Source organism: Bubalus bubalis, chromosome 15 (assembly GCF_019923935.1).
Source record: "Bubalus bubalis isolate 160015118507 breed Murrah chromosome 15, NDDB_SH_1, whole genome shotgun sequence".
Classification (NCBI taxonomy): Eukaryota; Metazoa; Chordata; class Mammalia; order Artiodactyla; family Bovidae; genus Bubalus; species Bubalus bubalis.
Genome location: NC_059171.1, coordinates 59,050,856 through 59,074,934, shown reverse-complemented (window position 1 = coordinate 59,074,934; position 24,079 = coordinate 59,050,856). Strand labels below are relative to the sequence as shown.

General features: G+C 46.0%; 1 protein-coding gene across 2 annotated transcripts in view; it reads left to right on the top strand.

Annotated features, from left to right (window-relative positions):
- The first annotated feature begins 9,068 nt into the window (after window positions 1–9,068).
- Window positions 9,069–24,079, top strand: part of LYN (LYN proto-oncogene, Src family tyrosine kinase) — a 109,914-nt gene continuing 94,903 nt past the window's right edge. For both annotated transcript variants that reach the window (XM_025265390.3, XM_006041504.4), the window contains exon 1: window positions 9,069–9,194. The gene's annotated coding sequence lies outside the window, so the exon portion shown is untranslated. The remainder of the gene's footprint in view (window positions 9,195–24,079) is intronic.

The window sequence follows — 24,079 nt, the reverse complement described above, 5'->3', positions numbered from 1 at the left end:
TCTAAAGAAGACTTCCTGGAGGAGGTGGCACTTGAACCGGCCATTGAAGGATGGGTAGGAGCTGGCCATGGGAAGATGGAGGGAAAGGGAAAGTGTGAACACAAAGACATAAAGGTATATGTTGGTGCAGCCTACACCACACAGGAACACCTCTGAATCCCATGTCCTCAAAGCATTCACTGGGTTTCTGTTCCTCCTTCCACCACCATCCCCACCCCATTGCCCCAGGCCATCACGACTTTCTGCAGAGATTAGGTAAACTGGTCACTTACTGCCTTCACAGGACTTGTGGGAGGTACATGTGACTTAGTTTATAGATGGACAAAGAGTCACATTAAGTCCAGTTTACCCAGTAATCACTGAGGAGACTCTTCTGATCCTGGGGTCATGAAAATGAGCAACTCAGGTTCAAAATCATATTCGTTCTGTTGAAACTCTTCCACGGGGTGGAATTAAGTTCTAACTTTACTCATGTGACATTTTTCCTTTTGTAACTTTAAATCCTACTACCTACAATCAGATCTGAAGAATCCCTCAGTAAGAACCAGTTAGCTCAAGTGCTGGTGGTGATTCAGTAACTAAGTCGTGACTCTTGGGACCCCACGGACTGTAGCCCACCAGGCTCCTCTATTCATGGGATTCTCTCCAGGCAAGAATACTTGGCTGGGTTGCCATTCCCTTCTCCAGGGCATCTTCCCGACCTAGGAATCAAACCAGTGTCTCCTGCACTGCAGACAAATTCTTTACCATCTGAGCCACCAGGGGAGCCAGATAGCTCATAGGACAGCTGTATTTTTAGGATGGCGGTGTTCTTGAAGCTTAACAATAACTAATCAAAGTAAACAGGACTTCCGAGGAACAGACACACATAAACTATTTAGATAGACAAAAAGATACACCCAGAATTCAAGAAAAACAGAAACCCACCTGCTGTGAATCCACTTTTAGAGGGCAGTTGAGATTTTACTGAGTGACTTGGAGGAATACTCTGTATTCCCTGGACTTTTTCTAGAAGTGGAGGTAAGGAAAGGAATACAATAGCGAAGGAGCCATAGGGCTCTGCCCTAACACTTGCACTGAGACCAGCCCGTGGGACTCATATTAACACACGTCCCATAAAGTTAGAATCTAGACAGTCTTATGAAACACTTCTCTCCTTACAGCAAAGGTGGCTGTGTGTGTAAAAGAAATGGTAATAGCCAAATCATGTTATCAGGCTGACTCTAAAGAGATCTGGGGGAATTCAGTTGCTGCCTTCTACCAGGGCAAACAACAGAAGCTGAATTCATTTAAGGCTGAGATCATTCAAAGGCAGTGTAGAAACATCTAAGATGGTCATCGAACTGAAGACACACATCTGTGCATAAAAATGATATAATATTAAGAATTTACTGCATAGCACAGGGAATTCTGTGCAATATTTTGTAATGACCAATAAGGAAATAGAGTCTAAAAAAGAGTGGATATATATATAGGATTCCCTGGTGGCTCAGTCAGTAAAAAATCTGCCTGCAATGCAGGACACCTGGGTTCAATCCCTGGGTCGAGAAGGTCCTATGGAGAAGGAAATGGAAACCCACTCCAGTGTTCTTGCCTGGAAAATCCCATGGACAGAGGGGCCTGGCAGGCTATAGTCAGACATGACTTAGCTACTAAACCACCACCACCCCTATATGTACATGTATAACTGACTTACTTTGTTGTATAGCAAAAACTAACACAACATTGTAAATCAACCATACTGCAACAAAAAAAATTAATTAAAAAAGTGATGTAACACTGGCCAGTGCAAATTAAAAAGATGAGAGAAGTCATCAGCTTCGCACAGACATCCTCATCTGGCCGTGTCTTCACCTGACACTGTTTTTCTCGATCGAGTTCAAAGCACTATCTTATCTCTCACTCCTGGAAAGAAACACAGGCTGACTGAAGGGGTCATTGGGTGAATGAGGGGTTCCGGCCTGAGCCAACTCTGAAGGGCCCCTGACAGTTCATCATGAAAGGTTGCAATGGACAATTCTGTTGACACAGAGTGACAGGAAGCTCTAGGAAGGAGGTGGGCTTGTTTCATGCAGGGCAGACATCCCTGTGTAGCCCTTTCATGCTCACGACTTTAACTAATTTTCTGTCATGTCAATGAGAGATGCCAGGGCCTCAAACACGACCCCCACCATCACCGAGCAGTGGGGACGGTCTCCCCTGACAGGAGCATCTCTCTGCACACTTGTCACCTGGGTCCATGGGGTGGGACACACACCAGAGCCCATTCCTGGAGTTCCCACATGGAGCCTTGAGACTGCGTGCAACTTGAGATCCCTAAACCAGTGTAACCAGGAATGCTTCCCCACGGAACAGTTGAAGGAGACCTTCAGTAAGGTGGAGAAGAAAACATAACAGGAGAGCCTGGCAGCGCTGCAGAAGAGCTCAGTTCAGTTCAGTCGCTCAGTCGTGTCCGACTCTTTGTGACCCCATGAATCGCAGCACGCCAGGCCTCCCTGTCCATCACCAACTTCCGGAGTTCACTCAGACTCACGTCCATCGAGTCAGTGATGCCATCCAGCCATCTCATCCTCTGTCGTCCCCTTCTCCTCCTGTCCCCAATCCCTCCAGCATCAGAGTCTTTTCCAATGAGTCAACTCTTCGCATGAGGTGGCCAAAGTACTGGAGTTTCAGCTTTAGCATCATTCCTTCCAAAGAAATCCCAGGGCTGATCTCCTTCAGAATGGACTGGTTGGATCTCCTTGCAGTCCAAGTGACTCTCAAGAGTTTTCTCCAACACCACAGTTCAAAGGCATCAATTCTTCGGCGCTCAGCCTTCTTCACAGTCCAACTCTCACATCCATACATGACCACAGGAAAAACCATAGCCTTGACTAGACGAACCTTTGTTGGCAAAGTAATGTCTCTGCTTTTGAATATGCTGTCTAGGTTGGTCATAACCTTCCTTCCAAGGAGTAAGCGTCTTTTCATTTCATGGCTGCAGTCACCATCTGCAGTGATTTTGGAGCCCCAAAAAATAAAGTCTGACACTGTTTCCCCATTTATTTCCCATGAAGTGATGGGACTGGATGCCATGATCTTCGTTTTCTGAATGTTGAGCTTTAAGCCAACTTTTTCACTCTCTGCTTTCACTTTCATCAAGAGGCTTTTTAGTTCCTCTTCACTTTCTGCCATAAGGGTGGTGTCATCTGCATATCTGAGGTTATTGATATTTCTCCCAGCAATCTTGATTCCAGCTTGTGTTTCTTCCAGTCCTGCGTTTCTCATGATGTACTCTGCATATAAGTTAAATAAGCAGGGTGACAATATACAGCCTTGACGTACTCCTTTTCCTATTTGGAACCATTCTGTTGTTCCATGTCCAGTTCTAACTGTTGCTTCCTGACCTGCATGCAAATTTCTCAAGAGGCAGATCAGGTGGTCTAGTATTCCCATCTCTTTCAGAATTTTCCACAGTTTATTGTGATCCACACAGTCAAAGGCTTTGGCATAGTCAATAAAGCTCAGGCTGGTCCAATCCCGGGCACCGCCCCAGCCCAGCTGCTGCAGCGGGACTCCTGCTCGGCTCAGACCATGGAGTTGACTGGCTGCCCCCCACATCCACTGTCCCCCTTTGTTAAACAACTTGTTTGTTGCTGTTACCATTACAGGTGACCAGTGGAGTTGCGTTTTCCAGCAGGAATTACGTTGCACAGCCAGGTCTCAAGATTTAGGTCTGCACGATGCTCCCCTGGACACCTGGAACAGCAGACCACGTTTGTTCCAGGGGGAGGTCTCTTTCTGCAGCCTTTTCCCCCCAGCACCTCCCTCAGGGTCCAGCCCTGCTTCCTGCACTGCACTGGCTTACTCCCCTCAAAGCCCACCTTCCTTCATGATGACCTGGGCACCATGTGACCCCTTGTCCCTCCATCTAAACTGCCGGACTATTTAATGTTGACCAGCCTTAAGAAAGCTCTCTGGTTAGACAACATCGTGAAACTGCTATGAAAATTAAGTGGTTCTATGCCCTTCTGTCTGATCCTTGCCATCTGTTTTTCCAAATTCTTCCCACCTCCTTTAACTGACACATCCAGTTTCAGAAAGTTATTTTAGTAAAAAAGTCATGGGATAGAGCATTTGGCAGCCATCACAGTGACCATCGACTCAGGCAAGAATCATCAAGGTATGCTGTCTGGGGAAAAGTCTGATGAAGAATAGGAATCTTACAGTGGACACAGAGCACAAAGATGGCTAAACATGGACAAAGAATCTGGCAGAAGACACCTGGTGAACCTTTGTGCTCTCTTTGGAACTTATCTCTACGTCTGAAATCAGGAAAAGCCAAATACCTGAGTTCCTAGACACGAGAGGAACACTCAGAAAATGGGTTTGGCACCTCTAAACATGAAATCAGGGCAGATCCTAGGGTCCTGAGACCAACTTAATTTGAGGGTCTGGGCATCCTTGCTGACGACCAGAAGGTAAGGAGGGGGAGGTGGCAATGTGACCCCTTCCTCAGAGAAATGAAGTCAGAAGCAATTAGCTTTTGGGTTTTCCCTGGTAGATTCCAAGAACCCCCAACCTGACTATAGGAGATAATTTCTTTCTTTAAATAATTATTTCATAAAAGTATGAAAGTGAAAGTGTTAGTTGCTCGATCATGTCTGGCTCTTTGTTACCCCTGGACTGTAGCCTGCAAGCTTCTAGTGGATTAACAATATTATGCTAGTTTCTGGTGTATAGCAAAGTGATTCAGTTATACATATATATAATAATTTGAATCTGCTAATCCTAAATTCCCAATTCATCTCTCCCCATGCCGTCCTTGGCAACCACAAGTTTGTTCTCTATATCTGTGAGCCTGTTTCTGTTTCATAGAGAAGTTCACTTGTGTCATATTTTAGATTCCACACATAAGTGATACCACATGGTATTTGTCTTTGTCTGTCCAACTTACTTCACTTAGTATGATCATCTCCAGGTCTATCCATGTTGCTGCAAATGGCATTGTTTTGTTCTTTTTTATGGCTGAGTAATATTCCAAGGAGAGAATTTCTTAGACATAGTTCCTATTATTGGTCTCATTACCATGTAGAACAATCTTGCCTATCACTGAGCAACAAATTAACTTTGTTGTAAATTTGAGAAGGTTCCAATCCTAGTTATTGGTGGTATTACTATTACTGTTTGGCTCAGTGTTATTAGTTTCTTATTCAGGTAGCTTAGATCTTCCTTTATAAATGTAAAGGAATTTAGGAGGACTCAGCCTTGATTTCTCTCTTTGCTTCCAGGCCTGCTGTGCTGTGTCTGAGGTGTCTCCTGAACTTTATAGGCAGCCTTGTTATATAATGGTCTGAGTTGAGCTTTGATATCAATCAGAGTTCAATTCTAGCGCATGCAATTCCAGGGTTCAATTCCAGCGCATGCAACCTAAGCAAGGTGAATTTGGAAACGCCCTGGTGGGACATTGAGGTAAATGAATGCACTTTTAATTTGTACTACTTAATTTAATTAATGTACTATTTAATTAATTCTGTTTTCTTTTTTTGGCCTCACTGCACAGCATACAGGATTCTATTCCCTGACCAAAGACTGAACCCATGCCCCCTGAAATAGAAGCGTGGACTGCCAGGGAATTCCCTGGATGAATGCACTTTAGCTGAAGTTCAAGTAAAACACTTAAGGCACATTTACATCACTTTTATAATTTCCTCACTTCAAACAACTTGTTTGATTCATCAGTGCTAAATGTATCAGATGAAAAGCCTCCCAGTGTGTTTTGCTAGAAACACTGGTGAGAAGCAGAAACCCATCTGTTTTGCACATTTGCCCCATAGTCTCCCAGAACAATTGGCTGGGGGTCTTTCCCAGTGGCTCCCCAACATGGCTACTCACTGGAACAATCTGATGATTGGGTCCCCTCCAGACCTCCCTTTAAAGACCTGGGAAGGGAATTCCATGGCAGTCCAGTGGTTGCTGCTGCTGCTGCTGCTAAGTCACTTCAGTCATGTCCGACTCTGTGCGACCCCATAGACAGCAGCCCACCAGGCTCCCGCATCCCTGGGATTCTTCAGGCAAGAACACTGGAGTGGGTTGCCATTTCCTTCTCCAATGCATGAAAGTGAAATGTGAAACTGAAGTCGCTCAGCTGTGTCCGACTCTTCATGACCCCATGGACTGCAGCCTACCAGGCTCCTCTGTCCATGGGATTTTCCAGGAAAGAGTACTGGAGTGGGGTGCCATCGCCTTCTCTGAATCCAGGGGTTAGGGCTTTGCAATTCCATTGCAGGGGGCTTGGGTTTGACTTCTGGTCAGGGAATTAAAATCCTGCATGCTGTGCATGGCAGCCAAAAACAAACAAATAAAATAATAAAAATTTAAAAAATAAATGAAGACCTGGGAAGGCCTGGACTGGTGATTTTCAGGTTCCACTCAGTTGAGCACAACTGACCTGCATTATTGCTCAGGTCCATGGCTATATCTGCAAGAGTCAGATGGAGAGTCTTAGCTTCCACTCTGCCCCTCCAGGCAAAGCCAACCTGGGGGGCCTCCACAGATAATCCTAGAGTTGCACCGAGGAGCCTGAACCCCTGGAGGGAAGCTCCAGAGAGGAGCAAGGGCACCGGGGAAAGTCCACGCTGTGACAGTGGTAAATATCGCACACTGTACGTTTTCTGGATGAATAGAGATGAATTTAGCCAGGACACCTGGGTGTGGGGAATGAGAAGTGGGTGAGCTTCAAGAGGGACATTTTAGGGGCAGGGAACTAACAAAAGGTGATTATTAAGAGATCATATTATATTGTGTGTGAAACTTTTGAAAACTGTAAAGCACTGTAGAATTTAAAGAATAATTCAATAAAAAGAAAATTCAGTCAGTTCAGTTCAGTCACTGAGTCATGTCCGACTCTTTGTGACCCCATGAACCACAGCACGCCAGGCCTCCCTGTCCATCACCAACTCCAGGAGCTTACTCAAGCTCATGTCCATTGAGTCGGTGATGCCATCCAACCAACTCATCCTCTGTTGTCCCCTTCTCCTCCCGCCTTCAATCTTTCGCAGCATCAGGGTCTTTTCAAATCAGTCAGTTCTTCACATCAGGTGGCCAAAATATTGGAGTTTCAGCATCAGTCCTTCCAATGAACACCCAGGACTGATTTCCTTTAGGATGGACTGGTTGGATCTCCTTGCAGTCCAAGAGAATCTCAAGAGACTTCTCCAACACCACAGTTCAAAAGCATCAATTCTTCAGCACTCAGCTTTTAATTGAAAATAAATAAATAACACTTCTGGGGATCTCTTTTGGAGATCTTTACTTTTACCACCAAAAAAACAAAAAAAGGCAGAAGAAGAAATGGTAGAGCTTGGTGCAAGTCTAGCTCTGCCTGATGGTTTCATTTTTTAAGTCCCCAGAACAAGGATCAAACCCTGTGCCCCCTGCATTTGGAGCACAGTCTTAACCACTGGACCTTCTCTAATGATGTTTTGTTTCTCTAGATGGATTAACCAACACCAAACATTCTGTGTGCTGTTCTTATCTGCCAGATGCCTTTAGCCAGGATCTCAAGGACTCACTGGTAATAGCAGATATTTTAAATTAAAGCCAAGATATTTGAAAGGTCATTCTGAAGAAAAGTCCAGGAAACCGGCTCTCACATAGTGAATTACTCAGTAGGATCCAAGATAGTCAACACTTTCCAGCAGGTCACCCAATCTCTCCTCTTCAGCAAGAAACTGACTACATACCAGTGATCATCATCGGTAGAAAGTACACTACTTAGTGTTGTTGGATAAGGCGGTAGTTTGCAGACCTTTGTCCTCTGATACCAGTAATAAGTGACTACTCGATGGGTTATGTTACAAGATGGTGGACTTGACCCCAGGACTGTGGTTGCAGACTCGGGTGGGGCCAGCTTCCTAAGAACATTGTTAATAAAAGGTTATCGGTCTGACAAGCTTAGGCTTGTCAAACCAGTGTCTGGCTCCCAATAGGCCCTATGCAGGTGTCTGCTATTGACACAAACTCCAAAATCTACTACTACTAAGTTGCTTCAGTCGTGTCTGACTCTGTGCGACCCAATAGACGGCAGCCCACCAGGCTCCCCCATCCCTGGGATTCTCCAGGCAAAATCTACTACAGGGTACTAATTATTTCCTTGTAAATTCTGAGCTGCAGTGCAATGCTGAGATTCCAGGGAGCAGGAATCTTGCTTAGAACACGTGGGTATCCACAGCGCCAGACAATGATTCTCTACCCTGGGTTTGTAAGTGGTATTTATTCAGTTGAACCATGAGCTTGAAGATGAAGTCTTGTTTCAACAAATACTGGTCAGGTATGTGCAGCACGCAGGGATGCAGAGATGGTAAAAGGGAAAGATTACAGCGACCATGACCTTGTGCAAGGCGCAGTGCCCTTTATAACCTCCCAGCAGCCCTGTCTCCATTTTTCCAGGAGGAAACTGAAGTCTTAAGGAACCGGGTAAACTGCCAGACCATCTAACGCCACGGCCACCTCCACCCTCATCAGGTGGAGTACGCCCCCGAGTACACCCTGAAGGAGAGACTCTACGGGTTAAGAACTAAAGGAGACCCGGAGCATCCTCTTTCCAGAGGACTCCAAATGTTGGGGGACCCGAGCGCCCCCTCTGCTGCCAGAAGCACCCCTCTTCCTAACACTGGGGAGTAGGCTGGAAGGGAAGGAACGGAGACTCGAGGGGCTCCTTCGCTGTGCGGGACGCCAGGCGCAGGGCGAGCTCCTGGAAGCCCCTTCAGTCCGTCTCCAGGCTCCCGGGCTCTGCGCACCGGGACGCAGGTCTCCGTGCCTTCAAAGCGCTGCGCGACAGCCACGCCAGCGCCCCAAACCTTGGGCAGGGGCCAAACGGTCACTTCCCCGCCCTCCAGGCGCGGTATGCAAATCCGAGCACCAGGAAGTAGCTGGGACCTCCCGGCCGAGCTCGGCGACGGCCAGTTCCTCCTCCGTTGCTCCGGGCCGCCGCCGCCGCTCGCTTCGGGCCGTGGCGCCTCCGGGCCGGTCGCCCTGCAGCCTCCAGCCCGCGGCAGGCGGGGCGGCCGCGCCACCCGAGTCCCCGCCCGCACCCCGCACTCCGCGCGCCCCCGCCCCGTCCTGCCCCGCCGGGCCGCCCCGTCGCGGCCCCAGCTCGGACCCCCGGCCACCGTGGAGCGCCGCCGCCGCCCCGCGACTCACACACGGAGCTGGTGAGTTCCGGGCAGGACCCGGGCGGGGTGGAGGGAGGAGCGCGGGAGTGGGGAGCGCACGGTGGGGCGGTGAGTACGCTCGGATGCCTTCCGCCCGCGGAGACTCGCCCCCGGGAGAGCGATCGCGGGGGCGGGCGGCTCCGCAGGTGTCTCAGTGCCCCGGGCGCAGGGGCGGGGCGGGCGCACCGCGGGGCCCTCCGGCGCTGCCCCTAGGGCCGGATGCTGTCCCCGCGCGGGCGGGGAAGCCGGTCTCCACGCGGAGCGCGCGCGCGGCGGGGAACCCCGGGGGACCTCAGGCCTACACAGTCCGGTATCCCCTCAGGGCCCGGGGCCCCTCCGCGCCCTGAGTCCCTCCGCGAACCGCGGGCATCTGCCCTCCTCGGGGCCCGGGCGGAGCTTGACGTCCGGGCTCTGCGGCGGAGGCGGTGCGCACCCTCCCGCCGAGCCCGGCGCCTCCCGGCCTGCGGAACCGCAGCCCCGAGCCCCCTGCGGCCGAGAGGAAGCGAGAGTTATTTTAAGAATTCAGGGGTTGCCTTTCCTTCGCCTTGGGGGAAGGGTGTGAGCGTCAGTTCCCACTTTCCTGCGTTATCTCGGCCACAGTGGTGTCTTCGAGATGCTGAGCATTTGTTATGTTCCATCTAATAGCAAGCGTGATCGTGGGGGGTGTGTGTGTGTATGTGTGTGTGTGTCTGGTTGAATTACCCCAAATCCACCCAACTTCTTTGTCATCTCAGAAACTCGAGTTGAACCCAGGCTTCTCAGTTTCCTAGCTAAGTGTGAACTGGGGCCCGTTACTGAAATTCTCGGTTAGGGTTTCCTTGTCTACCTTCTGAGCTATTTATTGCATGTAAAGCCCCAAGCACATACTAGGCATTCCATAAACGGTGCTGTTATTATTGCAAATAATTCTATCCATAACAACGAGGCTCCCTGGTTCTTTGCAATTTAATGATTTTAAACTTAAGACGGCTTATCCAATTTAGCCACTTGACCTTACTGATACACTGCATAATAAATACACCAGTGATTTACTGTCGCAAAGCGGGGCCCGGAGTCTGACTCAGGCTAAGAACAAGCCAATGAGGAGGTTTGACTTACTTTTGATTTCTTGGCTACCCCCAGCTGGCTGTAGGGTTCAGAAGGGCCGGGGTGGGTGTGGGGGGTGGGTCTCTCTCTCCAGCACCTTCTAAAGCAGGGTGGAGGGGAATAGGCACTTACTGAGTCCTCGGAATCTGTCCTGATAAGGTAAGCTCTGCTGGAAAAGGGTAGGATTCAGGTGGCTCCTAGTTCTCTTGTGGAAGTCGGTGTTTTGAGGCTTGAAGTCATTTAATTTGATCACAAGAGGCTCTTGGTGATCGGTCCTCTTTGGATGCAGAATGGGGTAACCTTCCTGAGAGAAGAATAGAGGGCAGCCGATGTGAAGGGAGAGAAAACAGGAGCCAGGAAGCCTGAGTTTGGGTGTCTTCCATCACTTATCAGAACTGTGATTTGGGATAAATTACTTGGACCATTTATCCCATCAACATTTCCTTCACAATGGTAATTACAATTATATTATGATTTGCCCATATGTGTATAGTCTGTTTTCTCCACTACAGTGAAATGTCCATGAAAACAGCTTTGTCTGGTTTGTCCAAAACGCCAGCCCTGGTGCCTGTCACATGGTCAAGATTGCTTGAAAGAAGGAAAGAGGGTCTCCAAGCCTCACCCTGTGCAAGTCTGAGGAACAGGGCTGGCCTCTAAGGCATTTGTAGCCCACTGGCCCTCTAGTCCTGGCTTTTAAAATTGAAATTGAAGGAAGTTGACTGTCAATTTATCCCAGCGCTATAGTTCTCCACTCAGGACTGGTTTCCATGCTTGTAACACTGAGAGAGAAGGCTTGATTTGAAGTTGTAAGATGCAGCCTGTAAAGCTGACATCTGGGCAAGCTGTTATGCAATCAAAAAGACACACAACATCCTAGAATCATCAATGTTGGAAAGGTTTGTAGAGTACTTTTGTGATACCTGAATGCTGCCCATGGCATTCTCTTAGCAGAAAAGTGGTCCAGCGAGGTAGTGATTCAATGATTCCCAAAGCCTTTTAGTTCCATTATTTTTGTATTAAAAAAAAAAAATCACCAAAACTTTTGAGATGCCAACTGGTTCAAATGAATATATGGGTTTGTAAATTACAACGTGAAATCATATTATCCATAAACGAACCCATATTCATTTAAAATCTGCACAAATCGGAGCACATGCCCCCCAGCATGGAACATTGCTGTGGCCCACTCACACCATTGATCTGTGACCTCCGTGTCCTCAGGCATGGGGAGACTTGAAAAGGTCATCGCATCACTAGTTGGGCCACTGATCGGTGACATGTTGATGTCAGAGACAGTCTCAGACCTTTCCTTGGCTTCTTCTGCCAATGGTGGTACTGATGATTTTTGCCAATCCAGGGCTCTGAAGCCTTCTGAACACTGCTTTCCTCCAAACCTCTCAGGACCCTGCACAATAGGCAGGGACCAAAAAATGAGGGTGAGGACGGTTGGCATGATCAGTGTCACAGGCCTGGTTAAGTGACATCATTGGGCCTAGTAGGTATGTTTTCCCACTCCAGCTCGGAGAGCTTTTCCCACTTTCCTGCCTTTGGATCTGTAGTAGGTACTCCATTACTTAAAAGTAAAGAAATGAACTCGTCATTTAATAAACATTTTAAGGGCAGAATCACAAGGTCATCTTCTATCACATGGAGATGGTCTGCACTAAGGGACTGTTAGAGTAAATGAGCAGGTGGACCAGTGAGCAGGGCGTGGAGGCTGCTGTGTTGAGCTGAGTTTCTGTGTCTTTCAACTTTGCTGCCTGCTCAGGGCAGGGGGAGGCCTGATGACTCCCCAGATGACTTCTGTCCTGGCCACTGTCGGAGCAGCACTAGCGACTGCCTTCAGGACTGTTCCATGCTTATGGGTCAGTATGTTGTTGTCTAGTCGCTAAGTCGTGCCCGGCACTTTTGCGACCCCATGGACTGTAGCCCACCAGGCTCTTCTATCCTTGGGATTTCCCAGGCAAGAATCCTGGAGTAGGTTGCCATTTCCTTTTCCAGAGGATCTTCCTGACCCAGGGATCCAACTGGAGTCTCCTGCATTGGCAGGCGTAATCTTTACCACTGAGCCACCTGGGAAGCCTCTGGGACAGTATAAAAGTGCTCAATGATACTTGGTAAAAAAGTTCCTTCTAGCTTCTTTATAAACCCTACAAGCCTCCGTGTATGGTTGTTATAGCAGTAAGAGGTGTCATTCGAGGGGAATGTACAAGTTGAGGAGACAGGGCCCATGGGATGCATGTGGAAATATGCGGCCTCCTTCCTGGGCTCCTGTTGTGGACCAGGCTCATCCTAAGTCCACACTCCTATAATGGATAAACATTCCCTCCCAGCTTTTAAGATTGATGAGGAGAAGGACAAGGAAGAGGAAGTTGGTCAGAAGTACTGAAAGATTTCTTACAGCTGCCTGGTTTCCTGATACTTAAATTGTGAAACCTTGAGTTCAGTCTCTCATCATTTCTGACATTTATTTTGAGTAAGTTCCCATTTGGGGGAGAAGCCCATGTGTAGAAAATAGTATGGAAATCTGCCCATAGTCGTGGTTTAGTTGCTAACCCGTCTGACTCTTGCGACCCCACAGACTGTAGGCGCCTCTGTCAATGGGATTTTCGAGATGAGAATACCGGAGTGGGTAGCCATGCCATTCCCTTCTCCAAGGGACCTTCCCCACCCAGGAATCGAACCCGGGTCTCATACATAACAGGCAGATTATTTACTGACTGAGCTGTGAGGGAAGCCCTGCCCATGGAGGGATTCAAATTTTTGGAACACACCAGTTTAAAGACTTGGACCTTCTTTCAGATTCTCTTGACTACATTAGCTGGAGGGGCTGTCTTGTCATTTAGAACAAGTTTCAGGAGTTACTTGGGATGATGTGTGGAAAAGGCTCACCCATGCTGGCAGGTTGCAGGGGCTATTATCACCCTGGTTCTTCATTCTTGGGCTTTCTCTTCAGTCTTGTCCTGACCTTCACTTTGCCTTGTTGTTCTTGTTCAGTTGCTCAGTTGCGTCACTTTTCCCGACCCCACAGACTACAGCACGTCTGCGGGCTTCCTTGTCCTTCACCATCTTCCAGAACTTGCTCAAACTCATGTCCATTGAATTGGTGATGCCATCCAACCTCTCATCCTCTGTCATCCCTTTTCTCCTCCTGCTTTCAATTTTCCCCAGCATCAGGGTCTTTTCCAGTGAGTCGGATCTTTGCTTCAGGTGGCCGAAGTATTAGAACTTCAGCATCAGTCCTTCCAGTGAATATTCAGGGTTGATTTCCTTTAAGATTGACTCGTTTGAGCTCCTTACAGTCCAAGGTACTCTCAAGAGTCTTCTCTAACACCACAGTTCAAAAACATCAATTCTTGGGCGCTCAGCCATCTCTAGCTCTCCCATCCATATAAGACTACTGGAAAAATCATAGCTTTGACTATACAGACCTTTGGCAAAATAATGTCTCTGCTTTCTAGTATGCTGTCTAGGTTGGTCATAGATTTTCTTACAAGGAGCAAGCGTCTTTTAATTTCATGGCTGCAGTCACTGTCTGCATCTTAGTACTGACTAAGCATCAACACTCCTGATTTGCTGCCAAGCTGTTTAATGACAGTTGTATTTATAATTAGAATACAATTTTCCTTTAGAGAACTCTTCCGAAGTGTTGGTTACTTATCTCTGCTTTATTCACCATCAACGTATGTCCACTCTCTCTTCTCTAACTCCCCTCTTCAACTCCTTTCTCACTGTTTTACAGAGCCTGCAAGCCATGCATTGATAGGGATTGGCCATTATTGGTTAACCTCAGTGTAACTGTGTTCTTTCTTCATTGTGCTTAGATGTGTAAGTGATGCTCCATAAAATGATGGATGAATGGGCATATGTTAACAGAGACCATTGGATGGATGTTTCTTGGTGTGGGCTCTGCTCTTGATGAGCAATAGGACTTGGGGAAGAAGTCTTCATCAAGAGGTTCAGAGGGTCTTTAAGTGTCTCATTTCCTTTTTACCATTCACACTTGAGACACAGTCAGATATTGTTGGGCCTGCCCACACTCCCTCCTTTATTTTTTTTTTTTAATTTTATTTAACACTAAAAACATTTTGTATTGGGGTATAGCCAATTAACAATGTGGTGATAGTTTCAGGTGAACAGCAAAGGAACTCAGCCCTACATGTACGTGTATCCATTCTCCCCCCAAATCCCTCCCATCTAGACTGGCATATAACATTGAGCAGAGTGCCATGTGCCATATAATTTTTGTTGGTTATCCTTTTTAAATAGCAGTGTGTACATGACCTTCCCAAAGTCCTTAACTATCCCTTCTTCCCGGCAACCATGAGTTCGTTTTCTGTGAGTCTCTTTCTGTTTTATAAGTTCATGTGTACCATTTCTTTTTTAGATTACACATATAAAGGATGCCATATGAAATTTCTCCTTCTCTGCCTGGCTTACTTCACTCAGTGTGACTTTCTAGGTCCATCCATGTTGCTGCAAATAGCCTTATTTCATTCGTTTTAATGGCTGCCCACTCCTCCCTTCCTGTAAGCATCTAACGTCACTCTCTGTATTGATCCCGAGTTATGCTGGTTGGAAGCTCATTGTCAGCTCTCCCCAGTTCTCTCTCCACTGGTCCAGTGTTTGGTGGGAGCTATGGTGACTTTTCGGTGCTGGTGTGGGTCCCCAGTGAGATGGTAAGGCAGGTCTGGGTTCATCCTGCCTCCAGCCAGAGTAGAGATGTCTCCCAGGTGCTGGGCCTTCTGGGTGCCTCCAGTCTTCCTGGAAATGTTAACCCACACAGGGGCAAGGGCAGCTGAGAAGCTTGTCTCAGAGAGACCGTCTGGAGAGGGAGGCTCACTTCTGCTTTCCACGGGGAAGCTGGGTCACAGAGCGCAGAGCTGCAGCAGGAGGCCGCAAGAAAGTGGTACTTCCTTCTGCTTCGAAGGCCCAGGCCCGTCATTTGCCTGCAGCCCCACCTTCCTCGCCACCCAGCCCTGCTTTTTCCTCTGGGTTGGGGTTCTTTCTACCATCTTCTCTGCAGTTGGTCCTTGAGAAGGCGGAAGGGAGGGGAGGGGAGGGAGGAATGAATAAAGCCAGTCCTCAGTGCAGAGCCTCCTGGGGTGGGGAGACTCCCACAGCCATGCTGGATTGTTCAGCCACAGAAAGATGTTCATTTTGAAATTCTCCATCATGGAAATCATTACAAAACTCTGAATAGAGGTTTTGAAATCTTTTAATGTTCAGGCAGTATAATTATTTCTTAATCTTAACTACAGTGGATCAATACTGTTTTAAAAATTCTTTAAGCTCTGAGTGTTAGTTGTTCAGTCATGGCCAGCTCTTTGTGACACCCATGGGTGTAGCCTGCCAGGCTCCTCTGTCCAGGGGATTTTCCAGGCAAGAATACTGGAGAGGGTTGCCATTTCCTTCTCTAGGGGATCTTCCTGACCCAGGGATCAAACCTGGGTCTCCTGCATTTGCAGATAGATTTTTTTACTATCTGAGCAACCAGCCTCTCCTTAAATACTTGGGGTAGATCAGTGACCTTTCAAACTTCTTTGACTTTGATCCATATCAAGAAGCATCATGTTTTATCTTGTGCCAGAATGCACATCCCTCTGTATGCAAAGAAAGAGGAAGAGAGAAAGAAAGTTTGGTGAAAAGCCCCTCCCCACAGCTTGTAGGGGGTGGGGAGTGTGACCCCAGGCAGTCCTCTGAGGCCAGCTTGGTGAGATGTAGAATACACAGAAGTGAGGAATCCCTGGTGACTTGGTGGTTAGGACTTTCTGCTTTCACTGCTGTGGCCTGGGTTCAGTCCTTGGTCTGGGAACTATGATCCGGCAAGCAGCTTGGCCCCAAAATAACTATATAAGTAAAGTAAAATGCACAGAGGTGAGCCCAGCTATTCTATAAGCTCCTGTCCAATAAGGTTTATTACACAAACACAAGTTAAGATACATCTGGCTTTCCATGTGGTGCTAGTGGTAAAGAACCCTCCTGCCAATGCAGGAGACATAAGAGATGCAGGTTTGATCCCTGGGTTGGGAAGATCCCCTGGAGGAGGGCATGGCAGCCCACTCCAGTATTCTTGCCTGGAGAATCCCATGGACAGAGGAGCCTGGCAGGCTACAGTCCATGGAGTCACAAAGAATCGAATATGACTGAAGCAAATTAGCAGGCATACAATGAATGGTATACCTTGTAAATATCTTTATTTTTTTATTCCAATTTTATTTTATTATTTTTTATGTTTTTTTTTAAATTTATTTATTTTAATTAGAGGCTAATTACTTTACAATATTGTATTGGTTTTGCCATACATCAGAATTATACTTACTGGTGTGAAAGATGTTCTTTAAAAACTGAACACAAGCTGAACAGTAATCATATATTACCATTTCTGAAATACAATATTTATGTTGACACAATGATAAACTATGAATATCAGTGATTTTTTTATAGTAAAGTTTTCAATACTGATTTTTTCTGGGTGGTAGGTGAATGCTGATTTTTCTTTTTTACATCTTTCTTTTGTTACAAAGATTATGACTTATGTGGTTTTAGGACCGTGGTGTGATGGGCGATGACGCGTAATAAGCTGGCGAGACAGCAGAAACTTTAAGGCAAAGGTGGTCCTTTTGATGGGGGTGTGGATATCGTTGTGGGCAGACTGACCCTAGAGGAACTCATGCACTGCAGATGGTGTAAGCAGACATAATATTTTCCTAAAGAAGTGTCTACTGATATTTACTCATATTTAGTACTGAGTTTCTTGAGAACCTACCATCCGTTAGGCCCAGTTTCAGGGAGGAAACCCCGAAGGGGAGAAGGGGTCTGGGGTGGGGAGAACAGACCCGTTCGCACAGCATCCCTGGGCGGCCAGGCAGTGATGAGGCAGTTTGCGCAGGCGCGAAGGAGCCGTGCCCCCAGGACCCTCAGTGTTGGATTTCACTGTGTAGACCAAGGTCAATCTTGTGGAAAGTCTGTGTGGGAAACAGTTTTTTTTCCCTATTACAATCACTTTCTTGACTAGACTCTTCTGTAACAAAGTATTGATGATGTTGCCAAAAAATGTAGAGACAGGGAGACCCTCAGTAATGGCTAAGTGTCCTCTAAATAGGTGAGTATCATCCTCTGAATAGGTGGATGATTAACAGGGGGAGGGACGCGGACTTCCACGGAGATTAACTGCGGCCAGAAAGTAGTATTTATTGCCTTTGTACATGACCTAAGACTCGTTTGTAGACACTGGCGAGCAGATACTTGGTCACTTCCCTGGGAGGTGATGACCTTCAGACATTTATCTGACTCTTCCTGATGAGGCAACACTGCTGAGGGGAAAAAGGAGTTGAGTTCTAAGTTTCTGTAGGGTTATTAGTATTTTCCATTTGACTTAAATGCAGACTGTTGGGATTTCCCTGCAGTCCAGTGGTCAGGACTCTGGGCTCTCAGTGCAGGGGGCATGGGCTCAATTCCTTGATGAGGAACTAAGATTCCCAAAGGGTGCTGATAAATAAGTAAATAAATAAATGGAGACTGCTGTACAGCAGCGGCTTGGTGTTGGCCTTGTTCTTACCATATACAAATTAGTGTGTTTAAAAACATCACCATAACCAGGAATGGCAACAGTTGGACAAAACGGGATATTGGGCAATTCTGCAAGGAATGCCTTTGCATAATCAGAGGTGACCTGCTGAATACATGCTGTATTCAGTGCCTGCTGCATGCTAAGTTGCATCAGTCATGTCCAACTCTTTGCGACCTTATGGACTGCAGCCCCGAGGGATTATTAGTTTTAAACTTGTGGTAGAAAGAAGATGGTCTTCCAGGTGACACAAACTGGAAGTCAGGTGAACTTCTGATCTGCCTGGGGCACCAGGAATCACCAGAGGCTACGGGGTGAGCTTGGTGTTCTTGGCATTCAAAGATGCCCTCAGGAGTGGGACATGGGGCCATAGTGTGGTTCTCAGAGCGAGATTGTTTTTGCCCTAGACAGGTGAACACAGCACTGTGCAAACAGGACAGGACTCTTGGTGACGGGGGATGATGCTTGGTCATGTAGGGTTGGGGGAGAAGGAATGTACTACTTGAAGACCTTAAAGAGAGGCATCCTTAAATAATGAGAGACTTTATCATCTGAGGAGTGATGGAATACAATAGTGGGTGTGCTCCCTGCTCAAATAAGTGGCTAATGCACAGTTTATGGTCATCAGGGTAATTAAACACGCACCCCAAGAGTTGGCTTTTGTCTCTCTGGACCATGTTGACTTTTCCAACTGTTTCAACTTTAATGCATGGCAAGTGTACATAAAAAACAAATTTCAACAACTTCAGTTACATAACTGTCTACAGACCTTTTGTTTTATGGTTTTCAATTATTTTAAAAGTTTTAAATAAGTGAAGATAACCACTAAATGAGAAATTAATGGTCATTTTCCATAAATTCCTTTATCTGTGGATAACCTTTCAAATTTTTAATAGAAAAAATATCTGAGGAGTTTGGTAAATGACTTGAATGTTACCTTATTGCTATAGTTCTGTCTTCAGCTAAGGCTGTGCTGCACAGCCCCGTTTAACAAATGACTCATCCCCTCTGCTGTCAGCCACTGGACTCTGGACATCGCCTGTCTACCTTGGTGTCCAACATGAAAATCAGACTCTCAGAGGAGAAAGATATCTTAGCTGTGTTTCTCAAACATAGGCCTTATCAAGCAGTCACTTTCTCTTGAGCACTGGGTCTCAAAAGTTAGCGTCTGTCCCAGTGAGTTTAACAGTGGTAAAGGAGGTCACTTTGTGAGAAGCACTGTGACAGGTTGGCCAAAGTGGCCCATTTCATTTTTGTCCAGCTGTGGATATTAAAAAGCTTTTTTGTCTTGTACTGTAATGTCTTATTTCTATAGTTTCTGCTTGTTGGTTCTAGTTCTACGCTGCTTCTGCACAGTTGAAGCCAGCGGTGTTGGACTGACTATCCAACCATTGTGGCTGTAAGTATGGAATGTGTAGGGACATTCATACTGTCCACCCAGCACTATTACTTCACCTCTCTTCTAACAGAGCCCAGATTATGTCACGATCCAGCTTCTCCATGGAAGTTTCTGCAGAAGTTTTCCACATCCCTGTCTATATAAACTGGCTCTGATTGGTCAAATGCTACTATTCTTACCAGTGATTGGTTCATGAGTGGTGTTCTTTGGGTTGAATGGTAATCAGTGAAAAAAGCGATGCTCCATAGATGGTCCTAAGATACAAACAGAAAAGGTGTAGGAGAGAGAGGAGAGAAGGAAAGTCAGACCTGGATGAAAGATAAAGAAATACAACACAATATGTGAAAGTCCGGAAATTGGAAATTGGAAGGGAGATAGTGTAAGTTATTCTCATCAGTAGTTTGTGATGTGTACTGTGTGTGGTTGTCTGCTCTGTGTTTGACCTAGTCGCACAGACCGGTGTGGAACTAATGCTGATAACTGGGCTTCTGTAATCACAGTGGATTTTTTAAAATGTATATTTATTGTGAGAAAAGTTATGACAAACCTAGTCAGTGATTAAAAAGCAGATACATCACTTGGCCAACAAAGGTCTGTATAGTCAAAGCCATGGTTTTTCCAGTAGTCACATATGAATGTGAGAGTTGGACCATAAAGAGGATTGATCACCCAAGAAATGACGCTCTTGAATTGTAATGCAGGAGAAGACTCTTGAGAGTCCCTTGGACAACAAGGAGATCAAACCAGTCAATCCTAAAGGAAGTCAACCCAGAGATTCATTGGAAGGACTGATGCTGAAGCTCTAATACTTTGGCCACCTGATTCAAAGGACCGACTCATTGGAAAAGACCCTGATGCTGAGAAAGATTGAGGGAAGAAGGAGAAGGGGGTGACAGAGATGAGATGGTTGGATGGCATCACCGACTCAATGGACATGAGTTTGAGCAAACTCCGGGAGATGGTGAAGGACAGAGAAGCCTGGCATGCTGCAGCCCATGGGGTCGCAAAGAGTCGGACACTACTGTGCGACTGAACAGCAGCGTATTTATTGAGTATTGTGTGTCGGGCATTGTGGTGGGTTCTTGGGGGAAACATAAACCTTAATAAGTGTGAACTTCCTGTCCTAAAGAGTTTACTGTGTTCTATTTTGTCTGGGCTGTTCACACACCAGAAGCTGACAAATTAATTTGCTGTGGTCATGGGTGGGACAGTTACCTTGCTCAGGAAATCCCTAGGCATCAGAATCAGTGCACAGAAACCAAGAGTTCTGGTAAAGAAGGAAGGCAGTGTGTGAAGTGGTTAGAGCACAGTATATGAAATTAATCACACTTGGGTTCAAATTCCAGATCTGTCTCTTCCTAGGCATAAGGTGCTGGTTTTGCTGACCTCAGATTTAAACCTCAGAGGCTGGTTGCGGGGATTCCAGGATGTAATAGGTTTAGAACTAAACTATATTTGAAGCACATAGCCAATGGTAGTCATTGTTATGAACAAAAGAAGGTTGCTTAGGATTGTTACTACCAAAAAAATCAAACTGACACGAAGAAAACCCAGAAAATATAAATGCTGGTGAGGATATAGAGAAAATGGAATCTTTCTGCACTGCTGTTGGGACTGTAAAATAGCGCAGACCCTTTGGAAAACAGTAGGGCAGTTACTCCCAAAATTAAACACAGAATTACCTTTCAATTCAGCAGTTCCACTTGTCGGTATAGACCCCCCAGAATTGAAAATGGGGTCTCCAAGAGATATTTGTACACCTACACTCTAGCAGCATTATTCACAATAGCCAGGGGGTGGAAGCAACTCAAGTGTCCATCAACAGGTGAATGGATAAACAAAATGTGGTGTATACATACAAGGGAATATCATACAGCCTGAAAAGGAAGGAGACTCTGATGCAGGCTACAACACGGATGTATCTTGAGAACAGTATGTTAGAGAAATAAAAGGACAAATATTGTATAATTCCATCTATGAGGTCCTTGTGCTGTTGTTCGTTTGCTAAAGTCCTGTCCAAGTTTTTACGACCCCATGAGTTGCAGCTTGCTGGGCTTCCGTGTTCTTCACTGTCTCCTGGAGTTTGCTCAAACGCATGTCTGTTGAGTTGGTGATCCCATCCAACCATCTCATTCTCTGCCACCCGCTTCTCCTCCCGCCCTCAATCTTTCCCAGCATCGGTGTCTTTTCCAATGACTTGGCTCTTTGTATCAGGTGCCCAAAGAATTAGAGCTTCAGCATGAGTCCTTTCAATGAATATTCAGGGATGATGCTGTGAAAGTGCTGCATTCAATATGCCAGCAAATTTGGAAAACTCAGCAGTGGCCACAGGACTGGAAAAGGTCAGTTTTCATTCCAATCCCAAAGAAAGGCAATGCCAAAGAATGCTCAAACTACCACACAATTGCACTCATCTCACATGCTACTAAAGTAATGCTCAAAATTCTCCAAGCCAGGCTTCAGCAATACGTGAACCGTGAACTTCCAGATGTTCAAGCTGGTTTTAGAAAAAGCAGAGGAACCAGAGATCAAATTGCCAGCATCCGCTGGATCATTGAAAAAGCAAGAGAGTTCCAGAAAAACATCTATTTCTGCTTTATTGACTATGCCAAAGTCTTTGACTGTGTGGATAACAATAAACTATGGAAAATTTTGAAAGAGATGGGCATACCAGACCACCTGACCTGCCTCTTGAGAAACCTGTATGCAGGTCAGGAAGCAACAGTTAGAACTGGACATAGAACAACAGACTGGTTCCAAATAGGACAAGGAGTACGTCAAGGCTGTATATTGTCACCCTGCTTATTTAACTTACATGCAGAATACATCATGAGAAATGCTAGGCTGGAGGAAGCACAAGCTGGAATCAAGATTGCCAGGAGAAATATCAATAACCTCAGATATGCAGATGACACCACCCTTATGGCAGAAAGTGAAGAGGAACTAAAGAGCCTCTTGATGAAAGTGAAAGCGGAGAGTGAAAAAGTTGGCTTAAAGCTCAACATTCAGAAAACGAAGATCATGGCATCCAGTCCCATCACTTCATGGGAACTAGATGGGGAAACAGTGGAAACAGTGGCTGACTTTATTTTTCTGGGTTCCAAAATCACTGCAGATGGTGATTACAGCCATGAAAATAAAAGACCCTTACTCCTTGGAAGGAAAGTTATGACCAACCTAGACAGCATATTCAAAAGCAGAGACATTACTTTGCCAACAAAGGTCCGTCTAGTCAAGGCTATGGTTTTTTCAGTGGTCATGTATGGATGTGAGAGTTGGACTATAAAGAAAGCTGAGCACTGAAGAATTGATGCTTTTGAACTGTTGTGTTGGAGAAGACTCTTGAGAGTCCCTTGGATTGCAAGGAGATCCAACCAGTCCATTCTAAAGGAGATCAGTTCTGGGTGTTCATTGGAAGGATTGATGTTGAAGCTGAAACTCTGGTAGTTTGGCCACCTGATGCGAAGAGCTGACTCATTTGAAAAGACGCTGATGCTGGGAAAGATTGAAGGCAGGAGGAGAAGGGGATGACAGAGCATGAGATGGTTCGATGACATCACTGACTCCATGGACATGGTTTTGGGTGGACTCCCGGGGTTGGTGATGGACAGGGAGGCCTGGCGTGCTCAAAGAGTCGGACACGAATGAGCGACTGAACTGAACTGAACTGATTTCCTTTAGGATTGACTGGTTTGGTCAAAAAGCTAATTCATAGAGACAGGAAATAGAATGGTGTTTGCCAGGGGCTGGGGGAAGGAGAAAAGTAGTTGTTTGATGGACCTGGAATTTCAGCATTGTAAGATGAAAAGAGTTCTGGAGATGCATGATGATGGTCACACAAAACTACGTAGGCACTTATTTGTACAATTAAAGATGGTTAAGATGTTAATTTTGTTATGTGTATTTTAATACAATTGAGAAATGATTTTTTAAAAGTTGTCGAACTTCTCTGGAGATCCAGTGGTTAAGACTCTGCCTTCCAGTGCAGACAGTGTGGATTTGACCCTGGTCAGGGAGCTGAGATCCCACATGACTCAAGGCCCTAAAACCAAAACATTAAAAGAAAAAAAAAAAAAGAAGCAATAAAAAGACTAAACAAGAGTCAGTATTCAATAAAAAGACTTTTAAAAATAAAAAAAAATTTTTTTAAGTTAACTTGGTAATCAGAAAAGTAAAAGTTGCTCAGTTGTGCCCAACTTTTTGCAACCCCATGACTGTAGCCCACCAGGCTCCTATGTCCATGGAATTCTCCAGGCAAGAATACTGGAGTGACTAGCTGTTTCCTTCTCCAGGGGATCTTTCCAGGGGCTGAACCCATGTCTTCTGCATTGGAGGCAGATTCTTCACTGTCTGAACCACCAGGGAAGCCCCTGGTAAGCAGAACTGTGTACAAATATTAATAGATGAGGGTGGTCTGGAAACAAGTTAGAAGCTTGTAAGCATGGGCTTCCCTGGTGACTCAGCTGGTAAAGAATCTGTCTGCAATGCGGGACACCTGGGTTCGATCCCTGGAAAAGGGAATGGCTACCCATTCCAATATTCTAGCCTGGAGAATTCCATGGACAGAGGAGCCTAACAGGCTACAGTCCATTGTTTCCCAAAGAGTTGGATATAACTCAGCAACTAACACACACAAGCACAGGCTAAGTGACTTTCTTTAGGGCCTTTTAGAAAAGGTGAAATGGATGCCTCTAAAAGGCAATTTCTAATTTGATAGTTATATGTTATTTCTAGCCACAGACCCTCAATTCCAAATTACATAATAGGAAAGAATATTTTCAGTGGATAGTAAAGAATCTGCCTGCAATGCAGGAGACCCGGGTTTGATCC